This window comes from Equus caballus, chromosome 7 (genome assembly GCF_041296265.1).
Source record: "Equus caballus isolate H_3958 breed thoroughbred chromosome 7, TB-T2T, whole genome shotgun sequence".
Lineage (NCBI taxonomy): Eukaryota > Metazoa > Chordata > Mammalia > Perissodactyla > Equidae > Equus > Equus caballus.
In genome coordinates, this window is record NC_091690.1 from 5817392 (window position 1) to 5839427 (window position 22036).

At 53.7% G+C, this 22036-nt stretch overlaps 2 protein-coding genes across 3 annotated transcripts in view; one reads left to right on the forward strand and one right to left on the reverse strand.

Moving 5' to 3' along the window:
- ELAVL1 (ELAV like RNA binding protein 1) overlaps positions 1 to 9455 on the reverse strand; it is a 35062-nt gene extending 25607 nt beyond the window's left edge. Inside the window, exon 1 of one of the 2 annotated variants that reach the window (XM_023644661.2) lies at positions 9269 to 9455. The gene's annotated coding sequence lies outside the window, so the exon portion shown is untranslated. The remainder of the gene's footprint in view (positions 1 to 9268) is intronic. The other variant, XM_070272625.1, reaches the window with a different exon arrangement.
- Positions 9456 to 9609: 154 nt separating this feature from the next.
- The window catches only part of CCL25 (C-C motif chemokine ligand 25), a 30738-nt gene continuing 18311 nt past the window's right edge, over positions 9610 to 22036 (forward strand). Inside the window, exon 1 of the mRNA XM_070272626.1 lies at positions 9610 to 9749. The gene's annotated coding sequence lies outside the window, so the exon portion shown is untranslated. The remainder of the gene's footprint in view (positions 9750 to 22036) is intronic.

Here is a 22036-nt window from a genome sequence, read left to right on the forward strand (position 1 = left end):
CTAGCTAGCTCTGGTCCTGCCTAGCTTTGCTGCTCCGTTCCACCCTCCACACATTCCTATCCCTACACTTGGGATTGCATGTTTTCTTTTTTTTTTAATTGCGGTCATAATAGTTTATAGCATTGTGAAATTTCAGTTGTACAGTATTATTTGTCAGTCATCATATGTATGTGCCCCTTCACCCCTTGTGCCCACCCCCCAACCCCATCCTCTCTGGTAACCACTAATCTGTTCTCTTTGTCTGCATGTTTGTTTATCTTCCACATGTGAGTGAAATCACGCAGTGTTTGTCTTTCTCTGTCTGGCTTATCTCACTTAACATAATAGCCTCAAGGTCCATCCATGTTGTTGCAAATGGGACGATTTCGTCTTTTTTATGGCTGAGTCGTATTCCGCTGTGTATATATAAACATATATGTAAGTACACACCACATCTTCTTCATCCAATCATTAGTTAATGGGCACTTGGGTTGCTTCCACGTCTTGGCTGTTGTGAATAGTTCTGCAATGAACGTGGGGGTGCATAAGTCTCTTTGAATTGTTGATTTCAAGTCCTTTGGATAAATACCCAGTAGTGGGATGGCTGGGTCATATAGTATTTCTATTTTTAGTTTTTTGAGAAATCTTCATGCTGTTTTCTAGAGTTGCCGCACCAGTTGGCATTCCCACCAGCAGTGGATGAGGGTTCCCTTTTCTCTGCAACCTCTCCAACATTTGTTGTTTTTTGTCTTGGTGATTATAGCCATTCTAACACGTGTAAGGCGATATCTTAGTGTAGTTTTGATTTGCATTTCCCTGATGATTAGTGATGTTGAATGTCTTTTCATGTGCCTACTGGCCATCTGTATATCTTCTTTGGAAAAATGTCTGTTCATATCCTCCGTCCATTTTTTGATTGGGTTGTTTTTTTGTTGTTCAGTTGTGTGAGTTCTTCTCCTGCCTGTTTTATAAATAAAGTTTTATTGGCACACAGCTACTCTCATTTGTTTATGTGTATTTGTGGTGGCTTTTGCACTACAGTGACAGAGTCGAGTGGCTGTGACAGAGACCATATGGCCCACAAAGATGAAAACATTTACCATCTGGCTCTTCACAGAAACAGTGTGCCGACCTCTGTTCTAAAATGTAAAAATAGAAAATTTCTAGGAGGAAATCTTTGTGACGCTGGGTGAGGCAAAGATTTCTTAGATACCAACCATTTAGAAGAAAGTGATAAACTGGATACCGTCAAAATTTAAAACTTCTGCTCTACGAAACACACTTCTAGGAAAATTACAATCCACAGACCTGAAGAAAATATTTGCAAATCCCATATGTGAAAGAGGACTTGTATCCAGAACATATTTTTTAAAACTCTCAAAAACTTAATAAGAAAACAAACAACCCAATTTAAAAAATGAAGACTGGAACAGACACTGTCCCAAAGAAGACATACGGATGGCAAATAAACACATAAAAAGACGCTGAACGTCACTGGTTATTAGGGAAATGCAAATTAAAAGCACGCTGAGATACCACCACCATTTAGAATACCTAAAATGAAATAAAATGAAAGCAAACAACAACAAAACAGACAATACCAAGGTCTGGTGAGGCTGTGGAGAAACCAGAACTTTCACACATTGCTGGTGGATTCTAAGAGTGTTAGAGCAGCTTTGGAAAACAGATCGGCAGTTTCTTACAGTTAAATACACACCTACCACACAACCCAGAAATCCTACTTCTGCTCTTCACACAAGAGAAATGAAAACCTGTGTTGATAGAAAAACCTATGCACAAATGTAGCAGCTTTATTCCAAACCGCGCCAAAACTGGAACCACTCAAATGTCTCCCAGCTGTTGGTGGATAAACTATGGTATACCACACAGCGGAATACTACTCAGCAGTCAAAAGGGATTACTACTGTTCACTCAACTTGTGTGAATATCAAATACACTTTGCTGAGGGAAAGACACCAGACGCGAAGGCTACACACTGCACAATTCCATTCTGGAAAAGGCAAAACCACAGGGACAGATCAGCGGTTCCCGGGGCAGGGAGAGGGGGAAGGGCTGACACACAGTGGGAGCACCACAGAATATTTTCGTTTCTTGGGTGATGAAATTTTCCCACGTCTTGATCGTGGTGGTAGACATGTGACTCTGCATTTGCCAAAACTCACAGGAGTCTACACCAAAAAGAGTGAATTAAAAAATATGTTTAAAAGGACTGAGAAAGTGAACCTTCTGCATTGCAGCCCCGTTCCACAGCATGCTGGCTCCTCCTGACACACCCAGTCGAGGCAGGGAAGGCCTCCGTGGGCCCAGTTCTTGGGCAAGTTGGCAACAACGGGAAAACCAAAACCCCAAGAGCAGTTTCTCGGTACTCTGGGGCCACTCCATCCTGTTCTCTGGGTCCCTTCCCCTGACCTTTTCCAAACCAGCTTCTGTCGCCACAAGTTCCGACCACAACTGGGCCTTCATCCCCACCCAACAATCAATGACTCCCAAGCCGTGGCCACTTCTGGCCGTCTCAGGGCTCCCGGGTCCTGTCTCCTCTCCCTGAACGCGTCTCTCCACGTGGAAGTCCTGCAGACTCCTCGGGGTCAACACGTTCAGCCCCACCAAGCCAGCTTCCCCTTCTGGCTCTCCATCAGTGGTATCACCATCCAGAGGTGACATTATGTTGCTCAGGATCAGTCTTCACATTGTGAATAAGTGGCAGGGCCAAGCCTCAAGCTGTCACTACAGAACAGTCTCCCAAGGACGAAACACAAGGCCCTTCTCGAGGGGACCCGCGCCTGCTCCCCACCCCTGACTCCCACTCCTCTGACTTCTTCCCAGCGTGCCACACACCTTCGTATTTCAGTGTCCTTGTTCCAGCTGCTCCCTTTGCTGCCCTGTCCATCACCTCCCCCCTTACCTTTACAGAGTCCCCCAGGACAACAGGCTGCTCTAGTCCCAGGCCCCCATACACCATTGGTGTAAACCTTTACTACGACACGAATCACTCACACTTGGAATTATTTGCTTTTCTCCCACATCACTGGGGAAAGCTTTGAGGGCCAAGGTTACATCACTGTCACCCAACAGTCCCCAGGCAAACCCAGGGTACCTGGCACACTGCAGGTGTGTCCCGCAGGCACACACAGCAGGAGAGGGGGACAGACGCTGGGTCTTAGGCTCACCCGGGAATCGTGTGTACTGGCTACCTTCTTCGACGTTAAAGCAGGGCAGATGGAACTGGACTGACTGTTATTAATATATTCAGTCTCTCACTCCTTTAGATCATCCATCCCATCGCATCCCATCCCACAGAGTCAGTCAACTGCAAAAAGGAAAGCTGGTTTAGCACAGCACTTCCTGTCGGCTTGGAAACGCTTCCCGTAACTGGACTCACCACGGAGAAGTCCTGTTTGGGTATCTCTGAGGGTTTGCAGCCCTGTCGTGCCATTTCAAACAATCCTGGCAGTTACTGTTTTATTTAGACAATCCTGGGTGACTCTGGCGATGCTGTTCATGTCAGTGGTACAGCCCTGAGCCACGAAACGACATCTCGGTCAACGACAGACCACATATATGATGGTGGTCCCGAAAGATTAGTCCCATACAGCCTAGGTGGGCGGTATACCTATCTATACCATGCAGGTTTGTGTAAATATACTTTATGATGTTTGCACAACAGAAAAACTGCCTAACGACACACGTCTCAGGATGTGTCCCTGTTGTTAAATGACGCATAGCGGTATAGCCACTACATAGAGAGAGAGAGAGATGTACATAAACGACATGAAGATACACAGAGGTGGTATTTGCCTAAGGCAGCGAGACTGGTTTCCATTAGGCACCATGAGAAGCTGTCGCATCTGAGAGTCACAGAGGACACTGTCTAAACTACTTGGGCCAGTGCAAAACTAGAACAGTCAAATATATCCTCAGGCTTAGCCCTGACACTTCACACATCAGATGATGGCGCCTGGACTCAATTATTGCTCAGGTCCTTTCCGGATAGAAAATTCTGAGTTCTTCAAGGTAATAGTCTTCGGAATGGAAGGTCACCCAGGAAATGCTCTGGTGCCAGAAAAAAGCCGAACACACCAGCTGACCCAATTACAGCATCGCCGAGAGGCGAGCGCCCAGGCGGACAGCGCACCCGTTCCCCACTTGCCCCTTCCCACAGCCCGTGGAGGGGAACGCTGCCGGCTGGGGCGGGCCCAGCCCTGTCCTGGCAGTTCCAGACCCCGGCTGAACAGTCCGGGGGAGAGGCAGAGCAGGTGCCACCCAGCATCTGGCCCAGCCGAACCGCTCAGGGGCCGAGGGGACCTGATCAGCTCCATGGCCCTGTTAAGAGCCCCGGCTTCTTCCTGGCTGGTCAAGGCCACGGCAGGGCTCTCTCAGAACTACATGGCAACCTGGCATGGCAGGAGACACCCAGGGGCTTTGCGGTCTGACAGATCTGAGCTCCTGCACGAGCCCTACTGCTGACTGGCTGAGCTCGTGTGGGTAAGGCACGTCCTTTCCTGGAGCTACAGGTTCCGGGTCTGCAAACTGGGGATGTACAGCCTGCTTTGCAGCACCCACCTCACCACCCGCCTCCAGGCCCACTAAGGAACACTCTGGCCTTGTTCCCCTGCGACCCTGGAAACGATCCACACCTTCAATGCCATTTCTAAAGGGCCTGGATCTCACGGAAGCCACGGGGTGGTTACAGCAGCCAGGGCTCACACCACAGCACCCCAGGGGAGGACCACGGGAGGTCTCATTCGCAGTTCCCTGCTCCACCCCACACCAGTGGCACCCTTCACCTTGGACCAATCAGCTGGCATCTTGATATGTTCGCTGGAGATCTGAACCCGATTCAAATCTTGTCCCCTTACTCCTACTTTGTTAACAAAATCAAGGTGAATGTGGGTATCCCCCCACCTCCCTGTCTCCAGCCACAAGCACCCTCCTCTCCTCTCCTCCCCTGAATTACTTCATTTGGTGGCACATGCACACCTGTCTCCCAAGCCACCCGTCTTACCCCTGTACCGAAGCAAGCACCAGGTTCCACCAGTTTCACGTCTGAGACATGTCTCACTCTCCCCCGTCTCTCGCCTTTGTCCTGGTTCGGGTCCCTGTCCCCTCTTGCCCACACTGACCTGAGTGGTCTCCCTGCCGCACCGTTATTTCAAACTCAGCCTCACTGAACCCAACTTGGTGTTTTCCCTCCAAATCACTCCTCTCCCTTCAGTTTTCCTGTTTCTCTGTCCCATGGTATCCCTCTTGCCTGGGGCATTCTGGACTGTTCCCTCTCCTGTGACTTCCTCCTCCGGCACAAATGCCTCTGTGAAGGGTGGCTGGAGCCTGTCTCTTCTGAGCTTCATTTAAATCCTTCCTTCCCCCAGCACAGACCGAGGCCCAGCCGTGTGCCAGGCACGGAGCAAGGCGCTGGCCGGGAGTGTATTAGATAAAGATGCAGTCTCAGTGCCGAGCCTCAAGGGCAGGCCTCTACCAGGCCACCCCTGTACTGCAGAAGCCTCTGGACTGGTCCACTGGTCCTGTCTCTCTCTCTCAGAAAAGCAATCCTCCAAGATCACCTCTGGACTGTGCCCAGGAGCCCTCCACCACCTGACCCTGGCACACTTTTCTAGATTGATCTCCAAGTGCACATTCTCGACCCTCTGCCTGGCCAAGCTGATCCAGTCAGACTTCCAGACCTCCGTGTGCTCTCCTCTCCAATGCACTGGGGCCACTGGCTGCACCTGCCCGCACCTCTCCACTCACGACGACCAGTGTGGACACGAGCTCTTTCACCACCAACCACCACCCAACCACACACAGGCATTTCTTTCAACACTCTCCCAGCGCTGTCCCGACCCACTGCTTCATCCTTTTGTTTAATCTCCGGCATCTGTCTTTTTGCCCCAATTCAGGTCATAAGTTCCTCAAGGGGGCAATTTCTTCCACTTCTCCCTACTCCTCGGTGACAATGAACAAGAGTTATGTTCCAGGTTCGCAATCTATAAAAGTGGGATCGTTGCCTTGGCCAACACACACTGAGGCTCTGAGTCGAGAGGGAAGGACAGTGGTTAGAGAAGCGAGTCCCCCCAACATGTCCAGACATGGACACTACCTTCTGCCACCTTCCTGCGTCACTGTCTCTAGACCCACACAAGAGCCTTCTACTCCAATGATGGGCTTTCTTGTCCACGTCCACGTTCTAAATTGCTCCTTCTTTGCCTTCACGGTTTCTCTCAGTGCCCACTCTCCATCTACCGGTCACTCAGGCAGAGACCCAGAATCGTCCACCGCCGTTCTCTCTTGCTCACGTCCCACACCTCAATACCCACCAAGTCCCTGTCTTTCACCCTCCAACTGTGTCTCAAACCATACCCCCTCTTCCCCAACCATGACAACCCGCGGTCGTTTTCACAACTTTTCTTATCTAAAGGAAGGTAATCACCTCTTCACTGGTTTGCTGGCCTTCAGCTTCATCTCCCTCTAACTCTTCCTACTGTGTGCAGACCTGACTCCTTCATGGTGTGGACTAAGACTGCTCAGTAGACACCCCTGGCCTGGCCTGCAGGCCCCCAGCCAAGCCCTCTGCACACCAGCTGCGTGAGTACAACTGCCACGCCTCATCTCACCTTTCTGGTCCCTGAAGGATAAGACCCCATGGCTCCTTGGGTAAACAGAGCTGTTCCCACCGCCACGCTTTTGCCTGAGCTGGTCCTGCCTCCAGGAAGGCCCTTCCCCACCGTCTTTGCCTGGCTAACTCCTCCCCCTCATGCTTGACCTCCTCCAGGAAGCACTCTGTGATCTCCCTTGCCCACCAAAGTTGGGTTATGGTGCTTTTCCTGTGCATCTGTATCAGCCAGTTGTAACCAGCACCACATGCACCAGAGTGGGCTAAAACGGTCCACACACACTCTGTAACCACCACTGCTTCCCCAGAGCCCAGCACGGGGCCTGGGACACAGCAGGAGCCGGGAGAGTTGGTTAGAGGCGGGAAGGAAGGCTCACTTCCCTTCTGCAGGCTGGTTTCCTCCCGTCTTCCGCGGACCCAAAGCCTCTGGCGGGCCTCACTGCTCCACCACTGCCACCTAGGGACCAAAGGAGCTAACTGCACTTCTCTCACCATCCAGCATCTAACTCGATTCAGTAAATTGAATGGGACAGCGACACAAACCAGGGAACAGTAGACTCCAGTGGGGGTGGAGTGAGCACTGAGCTGGGCCACACAGCAGGAGGAAGAGATCTCTAGATGGAGGAGAACAGCACTTGAGGCAGTGGGAGCAACAGGAAGAGAGGGTCGGGGTGGAGCCTGTGTGCAGGCGAAATCAGAAACGCACGGAGGGTTTGAGTACGCAAGACCTGGAATCCCAAACTTTAGCTTTTAAGCCACCTAAAAAGGTAAAAAAAAATTAATTTGTTTTTTTGCCACCCAAGGACTTTTAAATCAGGAGTGACACGATCAGATCCGTGTCGATAAAAGACAACTTTGCTGGAGTGTGGAAAGAGGCAGAGAAGGGAGGCAGAAAGCATGTGAAGCAATAAAACGAGCATCAGGAAGACAGCATTTTCATAATCCTCTTGTGTTTCACTGGCTGCCACATGACCTCAGACTCGACACGTTCGAACTGAAATTCTGCCCCTCAAAACCAGTGCTCCAACGTAAACTTTACTTATTTCCACATTTTGAGATGTTCAGAAATCTTGGCCTCTTTGTGGACCTTGAAGTCACAGAATCTTATAACAGATCCCAGCACAGAGCTTTGCACACAGAAGATGTTCAAGGATAACTTAACGGAATTCTTCCTGGGGTCCTCTGGACCCTTGTGATTATAACACTGGTAAAACCCAGTGATTCAGAGTAAGGACTCAGAGGACCTGCGTTCAAATCCCACCTCCATCACTTCACTGTGCAAGACGGGTCTTAGCCAGCAACCCATCTAAGCCTTGGTTTCTTTGTCCCCAAAATGGAAATTACAACAGCACCTGCCTCAAGGGCTGGAGATAAACATCTGTGAAGTGTCAAGCACACAGAGAATCCTCTCTAAATCCTGGTGACTATTTATAACATCATTTATTCAGTACCCACCATGCACAGGCCCTGCAGAAAGCTACATCCTTAAATCGGCCCAGCAGTATTCTCGTCCAGCCCATTTCACAGATGGGCAAACTAAGGCTCCCACAGTTGAGGTTGGATTCCGAGGCGTCGGAGATGGGTTGGAGGAACTTTGAGTGAAAGATTATTTAGTCCGGTGGCGGCTGTCACACGTGTATGTGTATGTACATGTGTGTGTGTGAGATACTTCTGTCAATGTCTGAAGACATTTTGGATCTCCATAACTGGGGAGCGGGGATGCTGCTGGCATCTAGCGGGTAGAGAGCAGGGATGCTGCCCAACATCCCACAAGGCACAGGACAGCCCCCAAACCCAAGAATTATCAGACCCAAAATGTCAGTAGTCCTAAGGCCGAGAAACCCTCCTTGAGTCCCACCATCCTCCCCATCTTCCCACTTCTGGAGCACTGGCCGGCCGGATCCCAGGTGAATACTTCCGGAAAGCGGGGGCTCTGTCTCTCCAGGGGCAGCGCCTGCAGAAGTTGTTCCCCGCCTGCCCTGCACACAGTAGGTACCAGAGCTCATCTGGATAAGACCAGCAGCAGAGGACGCCGGAAAAGGAAGAGCATCCATCCCCCATTGTTCAATAGCTTGCAGTTTTATGTTTTCAACACACACACACACCTTTTACACATCCAAACGTCCCACGCCCCAAAAACAGCTTTGTTAGAGATGGCGTCCAAGGAATCTATCTATTTTCCAGGACTCTCATGCCTGCAGAAGGGTTTGCACACTTCTACAAGGACCTCGGGGCAGCCGCGGTCCCCTGACAACGACCACAAAAGAATCTGGAGGATTCCCCGGGGGAGCGAGCCCGTGGGCCGTGACCCCTGCGCGCTGAGGGCGCTCGCCGCGCTCCCCCGCCTCTGGCCCCGCTCTCCCGCCCCCAGATCGCCAGCTTCCCAGCCCTCCGGGGCCCCGGCCGCCAGGCGCGTGCCCACGCCGCGTCCCCCTCGCCGCCCCTCGCGGCGGCCGAGGAATCCGGCCCGGGGCCCGTCGCCGGCGCCCACCCCGGCCGGCCCCCGCCCGCCCGCCCGCCGCGGCCCGCACGCGGCACCTCCGCCCCGGCGCGGCCTGGGCCTCGGCCGGTGCAGGCCCGCGGGAGCCCGCGGCCCGGTCAGGCGAGCTCAGGCCTGCCGCGGCCTACCCCATCGGGCGCCGCCGAGGGCCCCCGCCTCACCTGGACGCGGGCGGGCGGGCCCGGGGCTGCTCCGGGGCGGGCGGGCGGCGGCGGCGGCTCGGCGCTAACGGCTCCGCTCGGCCTCGGTAGCGGTGGCGGCGGCGGCGGCGACGGCGACGGCGGCGGCGGCTCCTCCTCAGCGCGCACGACCCGCTCCGGCCCGCGGCCCGGACACGCCCCCCCGGCGCGCGCGCCCATTGGCCGGCGCCCGCCACGGCGCGCTTCTCATTGGCTGGCGTGGCTGTCGCGGCGCCCCGGGGCGCGCGGCGGAGGCGGGACTTCCGGCCGGCGCCGCCTGCGGAGGGCTCGGCAGCCGGCGGAGACGCGGGTGGCCGGCGATGGCCGCGGAGGGGGCCGGCGGGGGCCGGGCCCACGGAGGCCGGCGGAAGGCGGTGGCCGAAGAGCCGCGTCCCTGGTCGAGCGCATGCCGTGCGTCCCGCGCCCGTCCGTCTCGCCGCCGCCGCCGTCACCGCCCTGCAAGGTAGGAACGGTCAGCGCGCCTGGGCTGTGGGGACAGGACCCGGGTTCGAATCCCGGCCCCGACGTTTCCGCACTACGTGCCGTTGGGCCGGGGCTGACGTCACCTCGCCGGGCCTCAGTTTCCTTAGCTGGTGTGGCGAGGAGGCGGGGCATGGGACAGCGTTCGATTAGTATTGACAGCAGAGCTGGTGGGTCCCCAGTTCATTAAAATGTGATTGAGCGCCTACTACGTGCCAGTCGCTGTGTGGACAGGCAGGCAAAAATACCTGTCTTTTCTGGGCTGACATTCTAGACCAGCGCTGTCCAGTAGAAATATAAGCGAGTCCCAAATGTTGGCCACATGCATCATTTAAATTTTCTAGGAGCCGCGTTAAGGGGGAAAAAATTAAAAAGAAACATGGTGATGTTAATTTTAGTAATGTGTTTTATTTAACCCAATTTCTGTCCAAAATGTTTTTTCAACATGTGATCAATAAAACGATGAGATCTTTTACATTGGTGCCCCCCCTTCCCCCCGTCTTTGAAATCTGCTGTGTCTTCTACACTCACAGCACACCCCGAGTTGGACTGGCTGTTTTGCAAGAGCCCAACAGCCCCCCGTTGCCAGTGGCTACTGCAGCGGGCCATGCAGTGCTGGATGGGGCGGCAGAAAGGAAATCAAGTGGAATGGAGAAGAAAAAGTCAGCTGGGAAGGAGCGTGAGGGATGTGGCGGTTGCGATTTGAAAGAGGGCGGTCGGGGAGGTTGAGAAGATGGCCTTTGTAGACCAACTGGAAGGAGCTGAGAACACTAAAATAATCATGCCATTCGTTGTGTAGTAGGGCACTTGTCCAGTAGAACTTCCTGCGATCGTGGCCCCGTTCTTTATCAGCACTGATTTCGTAGCCACCAGCTTGCTGTGGCTTTTGGGCAGTTGTCACGTGGCTGGTGCCACTGAAGAACTGAATTTTTGATGTATTTCATTTTTACTCAATTTAAAGAGTCACGTGGAGCCAGTGGCTCCTGTAGTGGATAGCATCGATTTAGGAGAACGGTGGCAACTGCTCTGAGCTGAGTGTGTATAGCTTGCTAAATGCTTTATGCAGGTTCTCACGTGTAATCTTCAAAATAGCCCTCTGAGAAGGAAGCTGTCATCATTGTCGCCATAATGAATGAATGAAGTCTTTCGTTCATTCATCTATACTTTATTAGTATTATCATTGATAGACTGCAGTTTTTAGAACAGCTTAAGATTTACAGAAATACTGCAAAGGAGGTACAGAATGACCATTTTCCCCACACCTGGTTTTCCCTGTTAGTTACATCTGTTATTAGTCTGATACATTTGTTAGACTTAATGAACCAATCTTGATATGTTATTATTAACCATAGTTCACAATTGATTTAGGTTTCCTTTGTTTTTACCTAATACCCTTTTTTTCTTTTTCAGAATCCCATCCAGGATGCCACATTACACTTGGCCGTCCAGTCTCTTGTATTTATTTGTTTTTTCGAGTTATTAAGTGACGTGTAACATTGTATTTGTTTTAGGTGCGGAACATAATGATTGGATATATTTATGTATTGCAAAATGATTACCATCCTAAGTTCAGTTAACATCCGTCACCAAACATAGTTGCCTTTCTTTTTCTTGTGATGAAAACTTTCGAGATCTATCCTCTTGGCTGACCTCTCTCTCGGCTCGTCTTGGCTGTGCCAGATTCTCAGCCTTCCCTTGTTCTTGATGTTCATGACGGTTTGGAGGAGGACTGGCCACATATTTTGTAGGATGTCCCTCTCTAGGAATTCGTCTGGTGTTTTTCTCCTGCTGAGACTGGCGTGATGGTTTTGGGGGAGAGAGACCAAAGAGGTGACATGTCATTCTCATGACGTCATATCAAGGATGCGTACTGTCCACGTGATGCGTGCCTGTCGCTGTTGGCCTTGATCCCCCCGCTGAGATAGTGTCTGTCAGGTTTCTCCACTATAAAGTTACTCCCCCGCTCTCGGTGTTGTATACTTTGGAAGAAAGTTGCACAAACATAAAGAGTAGGGGTGTATGTTTCCCCTCCTGAAGGGTGGATAGCTACATAAATTATTTGGAATCCTTCTGTGTGGAAGGTGTATCTCTTTTCCCCATTTATTAGTTTATCTAATCATTTAGATATATCAGTATGGCCTGCTGGGTAATAATTTTATACTCTGGGTTAAAACCCAATACTGCTTTATTTTCTCACTCAAGTTGTTCCAGCGTTGGCCACTGGGGGCTCTTTCACTTGGCTCCTGTAGATCTTTGACACGCTCCCATGTGTGTGTTGTGTTGTTTTGTTGGTTTTCTTTGGAGCGCTTCCTTGCTTTCTGGCACGACACGATGCTCCATTCTCATCCTGTGTGTTTCTTGCCCCAGTCCTAGAATCAGCCATTCCTCCAAGCCTGGTTCCTTTCACTGGAGAATGATGTTAGAACCCAAGATCTGGGTGCTCAGAGTGTTGATTGCCACTAGAGTGTCGTTTCTTTTAGATCATCAACACTTTTTTTTTTTTGGTGAGGAAGATTCACCTTGAGCTAACATCTGTGCCAGTCTTCCCCCATTTTGTATGTGGCTCGCCACCACAGTATGACTTGATGAGTGGTGTAGGTCCATGCCTGGGATCCGAACCCATGAATCCAGATTGCTGAAGCGGAGCATGCTGGGCTTAACCACTATGCCACTGGGCCAGCCCCCATCAATACTTTTTAATCACCCACAATGCACCCGGTTCAGGAGCTCAGCCCTGGGGATATGACAATGACTATGTGAGATGTGGCATCTGCCGTTGTGGGACTCAAGTCAACTTGTGGGGACAGGCTGAAGAGGGCAGCTCCACCACTGACTGGCTGTGTGACCTTGGGTGAGTTATTTAATCTCTGAGCTTCAGCCTTCCCATCCGTGAAGTGGGGGTGATTATAATACTTCATGAGGGCACTGTGAGAATTCAGAGAAATCACCCACTTTTAGAATCTCTGAAAGAGAGCCTGGCATAAAGTGCTTATTAAGTTTTCTTCTTAGTAATAGTAATAAGATCTCACAAATAATTACAATCTGCAGAGGTTCAGAGTACCAGCAAAGCATGTAACAGGAGAACCTGACTTCATTTCAAGGTGGCCAGGGAAGGCTTCCCAAGTCAGTGGTGTTATGGCTGAGGCAGGAAGAGTAAGTCACCAGGCAAAGGAGGGCAGAATGTTTCGGCAGGAAGAACAGCAAGTGCAAAGGCCCTGAGGCCGGCAGAAGCCCGGCACACTTAGGAACTGAGAAAAGGCTGGTGGTGGAGACATGGGCCAGACAGGAGACTAGGGGGATTGGAAGGGGCAGGCCACACAGGGCCTGGCTGGCCGTGATGAATTGAGACCCGATCCTAAGAGAAAGGGGGGTGACTTGTCTGAGTACACATGTCTAGTAAGGACAGAGCTGGGATTTGAACTCAGGGCTGCTTAGTCTCAGAGCTCTTTATTTCCCTGGTCTGAGTTTGAGATAGGAGGTTCTTGTGTGTTGTTTTTTTTGCGAAGAAGCATAGTTTGGGTTCTTACGGGTCAGAATCAGAGTACACCCCAGCCACCGAAGTTCCAGGTTGTTCTTGCCATCCCCCACACACAAGCTCTGAGGGTCTATGAGGGGAGAAGATGCCAGGACGGCCCAGCATGAGCCCTGCTGTTGAGGACATCACTGCCCCAAGGGAGAGAAGGACACGCAGACACAGAAATTCAAGCGGAGTGACAAGGGATGGGCCCAGAGCACCGCTTCTCGTGGAGGGCATGCCCGAGCCGGAGGACGGTGGGAGTGAGAGTCTGCCAGCCAGAGGAGGTGGAGGTGGGGCTTCCAGACAGAGGGACCACCGGAGCAGAGGCCCGGATTTGTCCCCGAGGGCCGTTCAGGGAGCAGAAAGCTGCGGGAAGTGCTGAATGCGGGTTGTGAGGGAAGAGGACCAGGAGATGGGACTGGAGCCCCAAAAGGGCCCTGGAGAGTCAGGCCGAGAAGGTGGGACTCTGTCCCAGAGACCAGGAGCCGGCAAACCACAGCCCGAGTTGGCCCACGCCTGTTTTTGCACAGCCTGTGGCTACAAATGACTCGTACATCTTTAAAGGGTTGGAAAAAAACGAAAGAAGCATAGTATTTTGTGACGCGAGAAAATTACACGAAACGCAATTTCAGCGTCCATCAAGTCTGATAATAACACAACCACGCCTGTCATCCGCATGTTGCCTGTGCTGCTTCCAAGGGACAACGTCAGAGGCAGGTTTGCTTAGGCAGGGCCTCCTTCATGGCTGTGCAAACCGTGTAGTCACACAGGGCCCCGCGCTCCTACTGTCACCGCTCTGAAATTCTTAATAATCTAGAAATGAGGGACCCCGCGTTTTTATCTTGCGCTGAGGTCTGAAAATTACGTAGCTGATCTTGGCGACAGAATCGTATGGCCCACAAAGCCTAAAATCTTCGCTATCAGGACCTCTTCAGAAAGAGTGTGCTGGTCCCGCTGTGCTGGGCAGAATAACCACCCCCGAAGATGTCCATGTCCTAATCTAGAACCCGTGACTCTGTTACCTTACCTGGCAAAAGGGCCTTGGCAAATCAGATGAAGCTGCAGATCTGGAGACGGGGAGATGATCCTGGATTATCTGTGTGAGACCAATATCGGCATAAGAGGGAGGCAGGAGGGTCGGAATCAGAGAAGATGTGACAACGGAAGCAGAGGTCAGTGATGTCGTTGCTGGCTTTGAAGATGGAGGAAGGGGCCACAAGCCAAGGAATGCAGACGGCCTCTAGAAGCCGGAAAAGCCCGGGAAACGGATTTTCCCCCAGCTCCTCCAGGAGGACCGCGGTCCTGTCTACACCTAGATTTTAGCCTGGTAAGACCCATTTCAGTCTTCTGACCCCCAGGACCGTAGGATAATAAATGTGTGTTGTTTCAAGCTGCCACGGTTATAGTCATTCGCTACAGCGGCCATAGAGAACTGGTCTACTAGCCACAGGCAGTGGGCATCTGAAAAAATTTGTCTCTTAGCCAAGAGTTTTGCATGAGAGACATACACAAATTCTTTGCTTATTTACTTATTTGAAGGAAGGGAACCAGAGAGAAGGGAGGTATACATGCTCCAAAGAAGGGAGAGGTAGGGCGGGAGGCTGTCAAGACAAGCTGGGGAGGGATGTCAAAGGCCGTGGCAGGCGGAGGGGTAGGGGGAGAATTCCAGACACTTGAGAGGTGGGATCACCAGGACTTGGCGACCAGTCGAATGTGGAGAAGATGGTGGCCTATTCATTAGCCACAGCGATGTGGGGGAAAGCCCTGACATTTGAGCCATTCCCAGGGCTCCGGGTCGGGGTGGGGGACGTTTCCGGCACAGAAGTGTTTAAATGTCAGGTGAGCGGTTCACTGGCCAGCTCACAAAGCCGAGGCATCAAAGCAGAAGGCTTGTTCTGAGAAGAGAAGCCAAGCAGGCCAGAGCAAGCCCAGAGAACCTTCTGGCACTCGAGCTCTCTGGGGGCCCGACTTCCATCTGATTCCGTCTGAAGTGCCAAGCAGGTCACTCATAAATCCAAGAAGCTTGATTTCTTTTTTCTTAGGCAGCTGAGTTTATTTTCAGATTAACAATTTGGAGTTCACGTTCCTGGGTGGTTCAGAATGGGAGGAGCAAACAGCCGAGGGTGCTGACTCCTTCCGGGTGCGGGTCCCCGTGGTTCCTATTCGTGCACGTTTCTGCCCCGCCGAGCCTGGCCCTGGAGCAGGCACAGAGGTGCAAGTTTTCCTTTGGGAACCGCTGTGCTAATATTCCCCAAGCCGCAGTTTGCTTGTTTGTAAAAGCAGGTGACACTGCCACCTTGGGGACACGAGTGAAGCAGGCACCGAGCAGAGCATCTGACACACCGGGACCACCATCACGCCAGCAGCCCTGAAAGAAAATTCTGTGCCGAACGCCCCAGACAGCAGGAAGGGCTCTGCTTCTTGTCTCAAGAGTCGTGGCCCCTCGGACACCGCCACTTGAGATGATGTGGGGCTCTGACCTGAGCAAGCTCACCAGTTTTGTTTTCTAGAATTATCTTTCTGGGTCTGACCCATAACCCTTCCACTCCAGTATCTTTCTGGCAAGAATATCAGGGCGAATTTTATCTCCCATAGGGTCAAAGGTTAGAAAAGGCCCCCTAGCCCTGATTCCCAGGGTCACAGAGTGGCCTGGTTTCCCCTGTCATCCCAGAGTGTTATGATGGTGACCACTTTCGCCTCCAGCTCACACGGCCACCCTTCTCACTCCTACAGTGACACGGTCGTAGCCGCTATATCACCTTTCCAGTTTTCACTTTTAAGATTTCCAGGTTTTTTCTAATCCAACTGTTCTTTTTCATGACGTACGAGTTCTTTTTCTTCCTTTGTCTCTAAGTGTTTTACAGGTATTTGTCAGGTTTTCTGCAGCACTGCTTTTCAAAGCTTTTTTTTAAGTGCAAATTCAGTGGTTTCTAGTATACTGACAAAGTTGGCTTCTGCGCCCCCCCGCCCGGCAACTCCCACGCTCCCGTGTCACAAACCCTCAAACCTCCCGGCTCCCCAGATGGAAGGTCCAAAAGCACCCCCAGCGGCGTTCTCAGCTCGCCCCACGCGTGCCGAGCTGTGAATGCACACAGTTCAGAGCAGATTGCACAAGGTGAACAAGCCAGATGTTATCAGTCTATTAGAAGCTCACGCAAGTTGATAAGAAACCAAGGAGCGAAGATCAGAAACGCTTAGTTCGCAGGAGGAGGGGGAGAGTCAACAAACTCCAGAGCAGCTCTTCCTGGTGTCGAGGGGGCCCTGCGGGGGAGGGCTGGTCAAACGAAGGTCATCCAGCCCCGCCAGGACCCCGCCATCCTCGGAGGGGGCGGCTGTGTTGATCAGAAAGACCCTTTGCAAGCTATCCACCCCCCATAGAAAAGGGCTCGTCGTCTGACCCTGCGGCTGTACCACTGACAGTTATCCCGAGCCACCAAAGGAAGGGCTCTCGGCGCAGAAGGACGGCTCTTCCCATCTTTAATGAGTCACCTTCAGGTTGGCAACAATCCGGACGCCTGGCGCTGGGGCCGGCTTGGTGAACTGCGTATCCGCGAGAAATGGCGGGTTGGAGGAAGGGCCCTTGGCCGAGCTCTGTGTAGATGCAGTTGATCCTTGCGGTGCGCCTGTGAGTTGGGTCCTGTGACCCCCGTTTTGCAGCAGGATCAAGGGGGCCCAAGGTCACACACTCCCAGAAGAGGGGCAGGAAGGGGCCAGAGGCGGGCCCGTTGGAGCTCAGACCTCATGCACAGAACCTTGGTGCCCAACGGCTCATGATGTAAGAGAAAGAAGCAGGGTACCAAAGGGCACCTGCACTCTGCACAGCCTGCTGCCAGAGAGGTGGAGGGAGAGCAGAGAAGGAAACTGGATGGACCGCCCGCCCGAGGGAGGCCCTTCCCTGGGGGGATGGCAGGAGGGAGGTCAGACAGAGCAGGATGCAGATAAAAGGTGGGTGGGGCCTGGGGGAGGGTTTGTCTGGACCACTCTGGGAAGGAGAGCAGCGCCATGTGGGGTCTCATGGGTTCCCCGTAGCATCTGCGGGTGTGATTTCCACTTCTGCATCCAGCCAAGGCCCAGCGGCTGAAGTTGCTCGAGTTTGGAGGGAAGTGAGGCACCTCAGTTGTGCAGTTCAAGTGATGGCTTCAGGTCCACAAGCAACAGGGAAGGAACCAAGGCTGTGGAGAAAGGGTCCATCTTGATCTTTGTTCCTTCCCCACGTCCCTAGGCACCTGGTGTGCATCCTGGGCGTATCAGCTCCCTGTCTTATTTGGGTGCATCCTGGGTGCCTGCTCGGGCTGCCAGAACAAAGCAGCACGGACTGGGTGGCTTATGGACAACAGAAATGTACTTCTTCGCAGTTCTGGAGGCAAGGGGTGCAAGATCGAGGTGTCAGCAGGGTTGGTTTCATTGGGGCCTGTCTCCTCCCTATGTCCTCACGTGGTCTTCCCTCTGCGCGCGTCTGTGTCCTAGTTTCCCGTTTTTGTAAGGACACCGGTCATGTTGGATCAGGGCCCACTCTCATGACCTCGTTTTAACTTGATGGCATCTTTAAAGGCCAGATCTCCCAATACAGTCGCTTTCTGAGGCCCTGGGGGCTTGGGGCTTCAACATCTGGATTTGTGGGGACGCAATTCAGCCCGTAACTCTGGGGGAGCATGCACCTCTTTTGCAGCCCAACTGGGTGTTGGCCCTTGTCACCCCCGGGCACTGCCCTGTCTGCCACAGGTCAAGGAGGCAGGATTCTGGGGTTTGGACACCCCATTCTCTGGCAGATAGGGCCGACCTAGGCTCAGGGAGGGGCCACGTAGAAAGCCACAGAGGCTGGCCAGAGCAGCCACACCCGGTGCAGGGGCAGTCGGTGGGGCGGGGTAGTGGGGGGGAATCCAGGAACCTGCGATGGGAGGGATGGGATGGGCCGTCTCCCCAGACCAGCCCTCCCACCGCCAGGAGCAGGGGTTTTCCGGGGCTCCCCCCCAGGGAAGTCCCTCTGGACACACGCTTGCCTTCCTCCTCCCCTCTGAGCCATTGCACTGGGGCTTTCTCTAGCCACAGCCCCGCTGCCCTCTTCCCCCTGGCCCTTCCCCCAGACACACAGCTGCTCTGCTCCCACCGCGCCTGCCAAGATGAGGATGGCAGCAAGGCGCCCAGCGGAGGGGCTGGCTCTCGGTTAGGCAGTCAGCAAACATGAGCCCTTCTCTTCCCAGTCGCTGTGAGCTCCTTGAGGGAACAGCTGTGTCCTGGCGTCCCCAGCGCCCGGCACGGGGCCTGGCATCCAGTAGGCAGCAAAGGTTTGCTGACCGAATGAACAAGCAACGAACCCTTCTCACGAGGGACGATGACAGTGAGACGCCAGCCTGGGTTCGTCACGTGCCAGCAGAGCCCACATCCGTCTCCCTCTTACTGGATCAGGCCACCCAAGCGGGGGGTCCCTTCCACGGTGGGTGACACGGGCACCCCACTCCTGCCCCGGCCCAAGGAGGACCTGTCTGACTCCAGGGGTGTCACTGACAGGAGCATTTCGGGGCGACAGCAACAAGGAGCCAGAGGGCACGTGCACCACTCTGAGCTCACCCTCTCCTCCTGTCACGAGGGTCCTGTCCGCTCCTGACCCGTGTCTGTGAACGAGCTGGCTTGTTCCCCATCCAGACAGCACAGGCTTGACACGTGTCCTTAGCACACTGTCTGCCTTGCGTGCCTTCCCAGGGCCGCGGGGACCTGGAGGCTAGAGTGGGTCGGGCTCGGGGGACGGGGAGAAAACGCTCCCCTCTCAGCTCCGTCCTCCTCCTGAGCCCAGACCAGGCCTGCCTTTGCATTTCAGAGAGAGGAGCGTTCCACCCACGCTAGTGCTTCCCTTTCGGGGCTGGCCAAGGGTCAGGAGGAAGTAGGAACAGCTTTTCCCAAGAAAGGCAGGGCAGGGGTAGACAGGCCAAAGGGCACTGAGCAAAACCCTCCATCAGGCAGGGGGTATCTCTCTCCACGCTGCTGACCTTTGGGCCCGAGGATTCCTCATGATGGGGGCAGAACTGTGCACTGTGGGACATTTGACAGCATCTCTGGTCGCCCCCCGACAAGCGATGACAACCCAGTCTCTTTCCAGACAAGGCAGGTGTCCCCTAGGAACCGAATAGGCCTGGGTGAGAACTGCCACTTTGCAGAACGGAGCCTGGAAAGGGCGCTCCGTTGCCCGGGTTCCCGTGCCGATGGTAAGGGCCGTCACATCCAGGTCAGGTATTCAGGGAGCCAGCTGTTCTATGTGCCCTGTGCCCTGTGTCAGGAATTCTCCATGCCCCCTCCCCCTCCCCAGCCGCCGTCTTCCAGAACCGAGTCCACACACCACATCCCCCAAGTGGTGTCCCTGAAGCCCCCGTTTTAGGAGCTTGACCGCCACGGGTGCTGTGGGAACAAAAGAATGCCCTCTCCTAAGATATCCACGTCCTGACCCCAGAACCTGGGGATGCGGGACCTTACCAGGCAAAAGGGACTTGGCCGGTGTGATTAAGTTAAGAGTCTGGAGATGGGAGACAAGCCTGGATTGTCTTGGTGGCCCAGTGTCATCACAAGAGGCCTTATAAGGGGGAGGGAGGAGGATCAGAGTCAGAGAAGGAGACGGATGTTGGAAGCAGAGGTCAGAGAGACATCGGACGATGCTACGCTACTAGCTCGGAAGACGGAGGAAGGGGCCACGAGCCAAGGAAAGCAGGCGGCCACTGGAAGCTGGAAGAGACCAGGAAATCGATTCCTCTCGGGAGCCGCCAAAAGGAACCAGCCCTGCTGACACCTTGCCTTTTGGGACTTGTGCCTTCTCTGACTGGAGGATAAGACGTGTATTGCTCTGAGCCACTGAGGGTGTGGCGATTTGTTACAGCAGCCACAGGGAACTCATACAGGCGTTCATGCTGAAGGCCTGAGTCAGAGGGATCCAGGCGGTCAGGCTGGCATTGGCCTCTCTTGGCACGAGCTTCGTTGCACCGTGGGGCTGCTGTGTCTCCCACTGCGTGCATCTCCCACTTGATGGCGAAGACTCAGTGTAGGAAGGTTTGGGAGTCCCGCTTTGGGTGGACCCAACTTTCTTAGGCTTAGAACACTGAGATGGAGAAGCAAACACAAGGACCGCTTCTCCCCAAATTAGAAAAAAAGTTACGCATAAAGATCAAAAAGCTTCGCTTCACGAGGCTGATTTTGAAAGGCTGCCCACGTTCTTCAATGCGTCCTGGGTTAATTTTTCTCTCCTTCTTCTCTAGAAGACATCTCTGATTTTTATAGCCAGTGTCAGAGGGAAGATGCGTTTCAAGTTGCAGAAGTTCACAAATGGACACATGGTCTACAAGGCATCTCCAGCCCCTTCATCAGCAGCCGAAATGCCAAGGGAGGGTTCGTATGGCCTCTGCCGGATCCATGAGGAAGGGACAAGGGACAGGACCTTGAGAAAAGGCTCCTGTCTCAGAGGTGATAGGAAGTGGGGGGGACAGGACACAAAGGGGGTTGTGTTTCTGAAGCGAAGGGAGATAAGAGCCCTAGGGAAGAAGTGGCCAGGGGCCAGGGAGCGAGGGGCGGCTGGTGGGCTTCACTGGGAGCTGGTGCAGGAGTCTGGGAGTGGGATGTGACAGGGGGAGTGGGAGGTGACAGGGGGAGGGGGCACTGGGATGGCAGGTTTCTTTGGTTCGGGGAGACCTGAGAGCAGTCCTTGTCGTTTATCCGCTGCCAAAGGAATGGCTGTGGAAATGGGGAAGAGGGGGCAAGAGGTGGTGAGAGAAGACAGCATGAGTGTAGTCATCACATTGTTTATTTTCCGCATCTTTGATGCTTCGACATCTTGAGGCCTTGTTGATCTGGGATGGACTGCCCCCCCAGGACCAGCTAATTCCTGGTGACAGCAAGAGACTCGCCTGTGAGCGCACCCTTCATGTGCAAACCAACCAATCCGGAGCCCACAGCCGAACTCCCTCTGTCATCAGCTCTCACACTCAGGGCCACTCTCCCCTGCCCCTATCACCCCAGGGCCAGACGACCAGGGCCAGCCCCTGTGCCCCAGAGCCACTGGGATCGTTCAGACTAGCCCATCCCAAGCCTGCTTACTCTGCCTCGCCTGTTCCTTCCCGCGGAAATCGCAGTAAAGGCTCCTGCCCAGCTTCACCCCTCCCTGTGCCCCCTGATCCACCCTGGTGCTTCCCCGTGTGGCCCTGCCCAGTGCATGTGCCTCCTCCTCTTGGGATCTGTGAGTAACAAAGTGTCTTTCAATGGCTGTGGTCTCCTGATCCATTGGCCTCGCCATAGCTGAATTAATCATAAACTGACATTTTAAAACACTGAGGGACTGAGCTGTCACTGGAGAAGGGCAGAAAAGAGAAAGTCGAGGTACAAGGGAGGTAGAGGGAGCAGCTGTGGGGCGCATGGGTGCCCTCATCCCAATGATACTGGAGGATGGGGCACGGATCTCTCGGCCAGAAGCTGGAGCTGCCCACAGGCCTCCTGGGAGCTCACACGTGACCCAGCAGGTCCTGTTGTCCCGGGACCCCCATCAGCTTTGGACCCTGGTCAGCGTACCTCAGCCCTCCAGAAGTCCCACCGTGTGAGCCCCATGAGGTTGAGGGCATGGCCGGGAGGGCCAGGCCTTGTGGCCACTGTGCTGGCCGGCCCGGGGCCTGCCCCCAGCAGCCAGGAGGAAGCTGCCACCTACCTGATGGCTCGAAGGAGACATGCTGGCCACTTACCTCCAGCAACAGCCCCAGCCCACAGCACCCAAACATGTCCTTGGT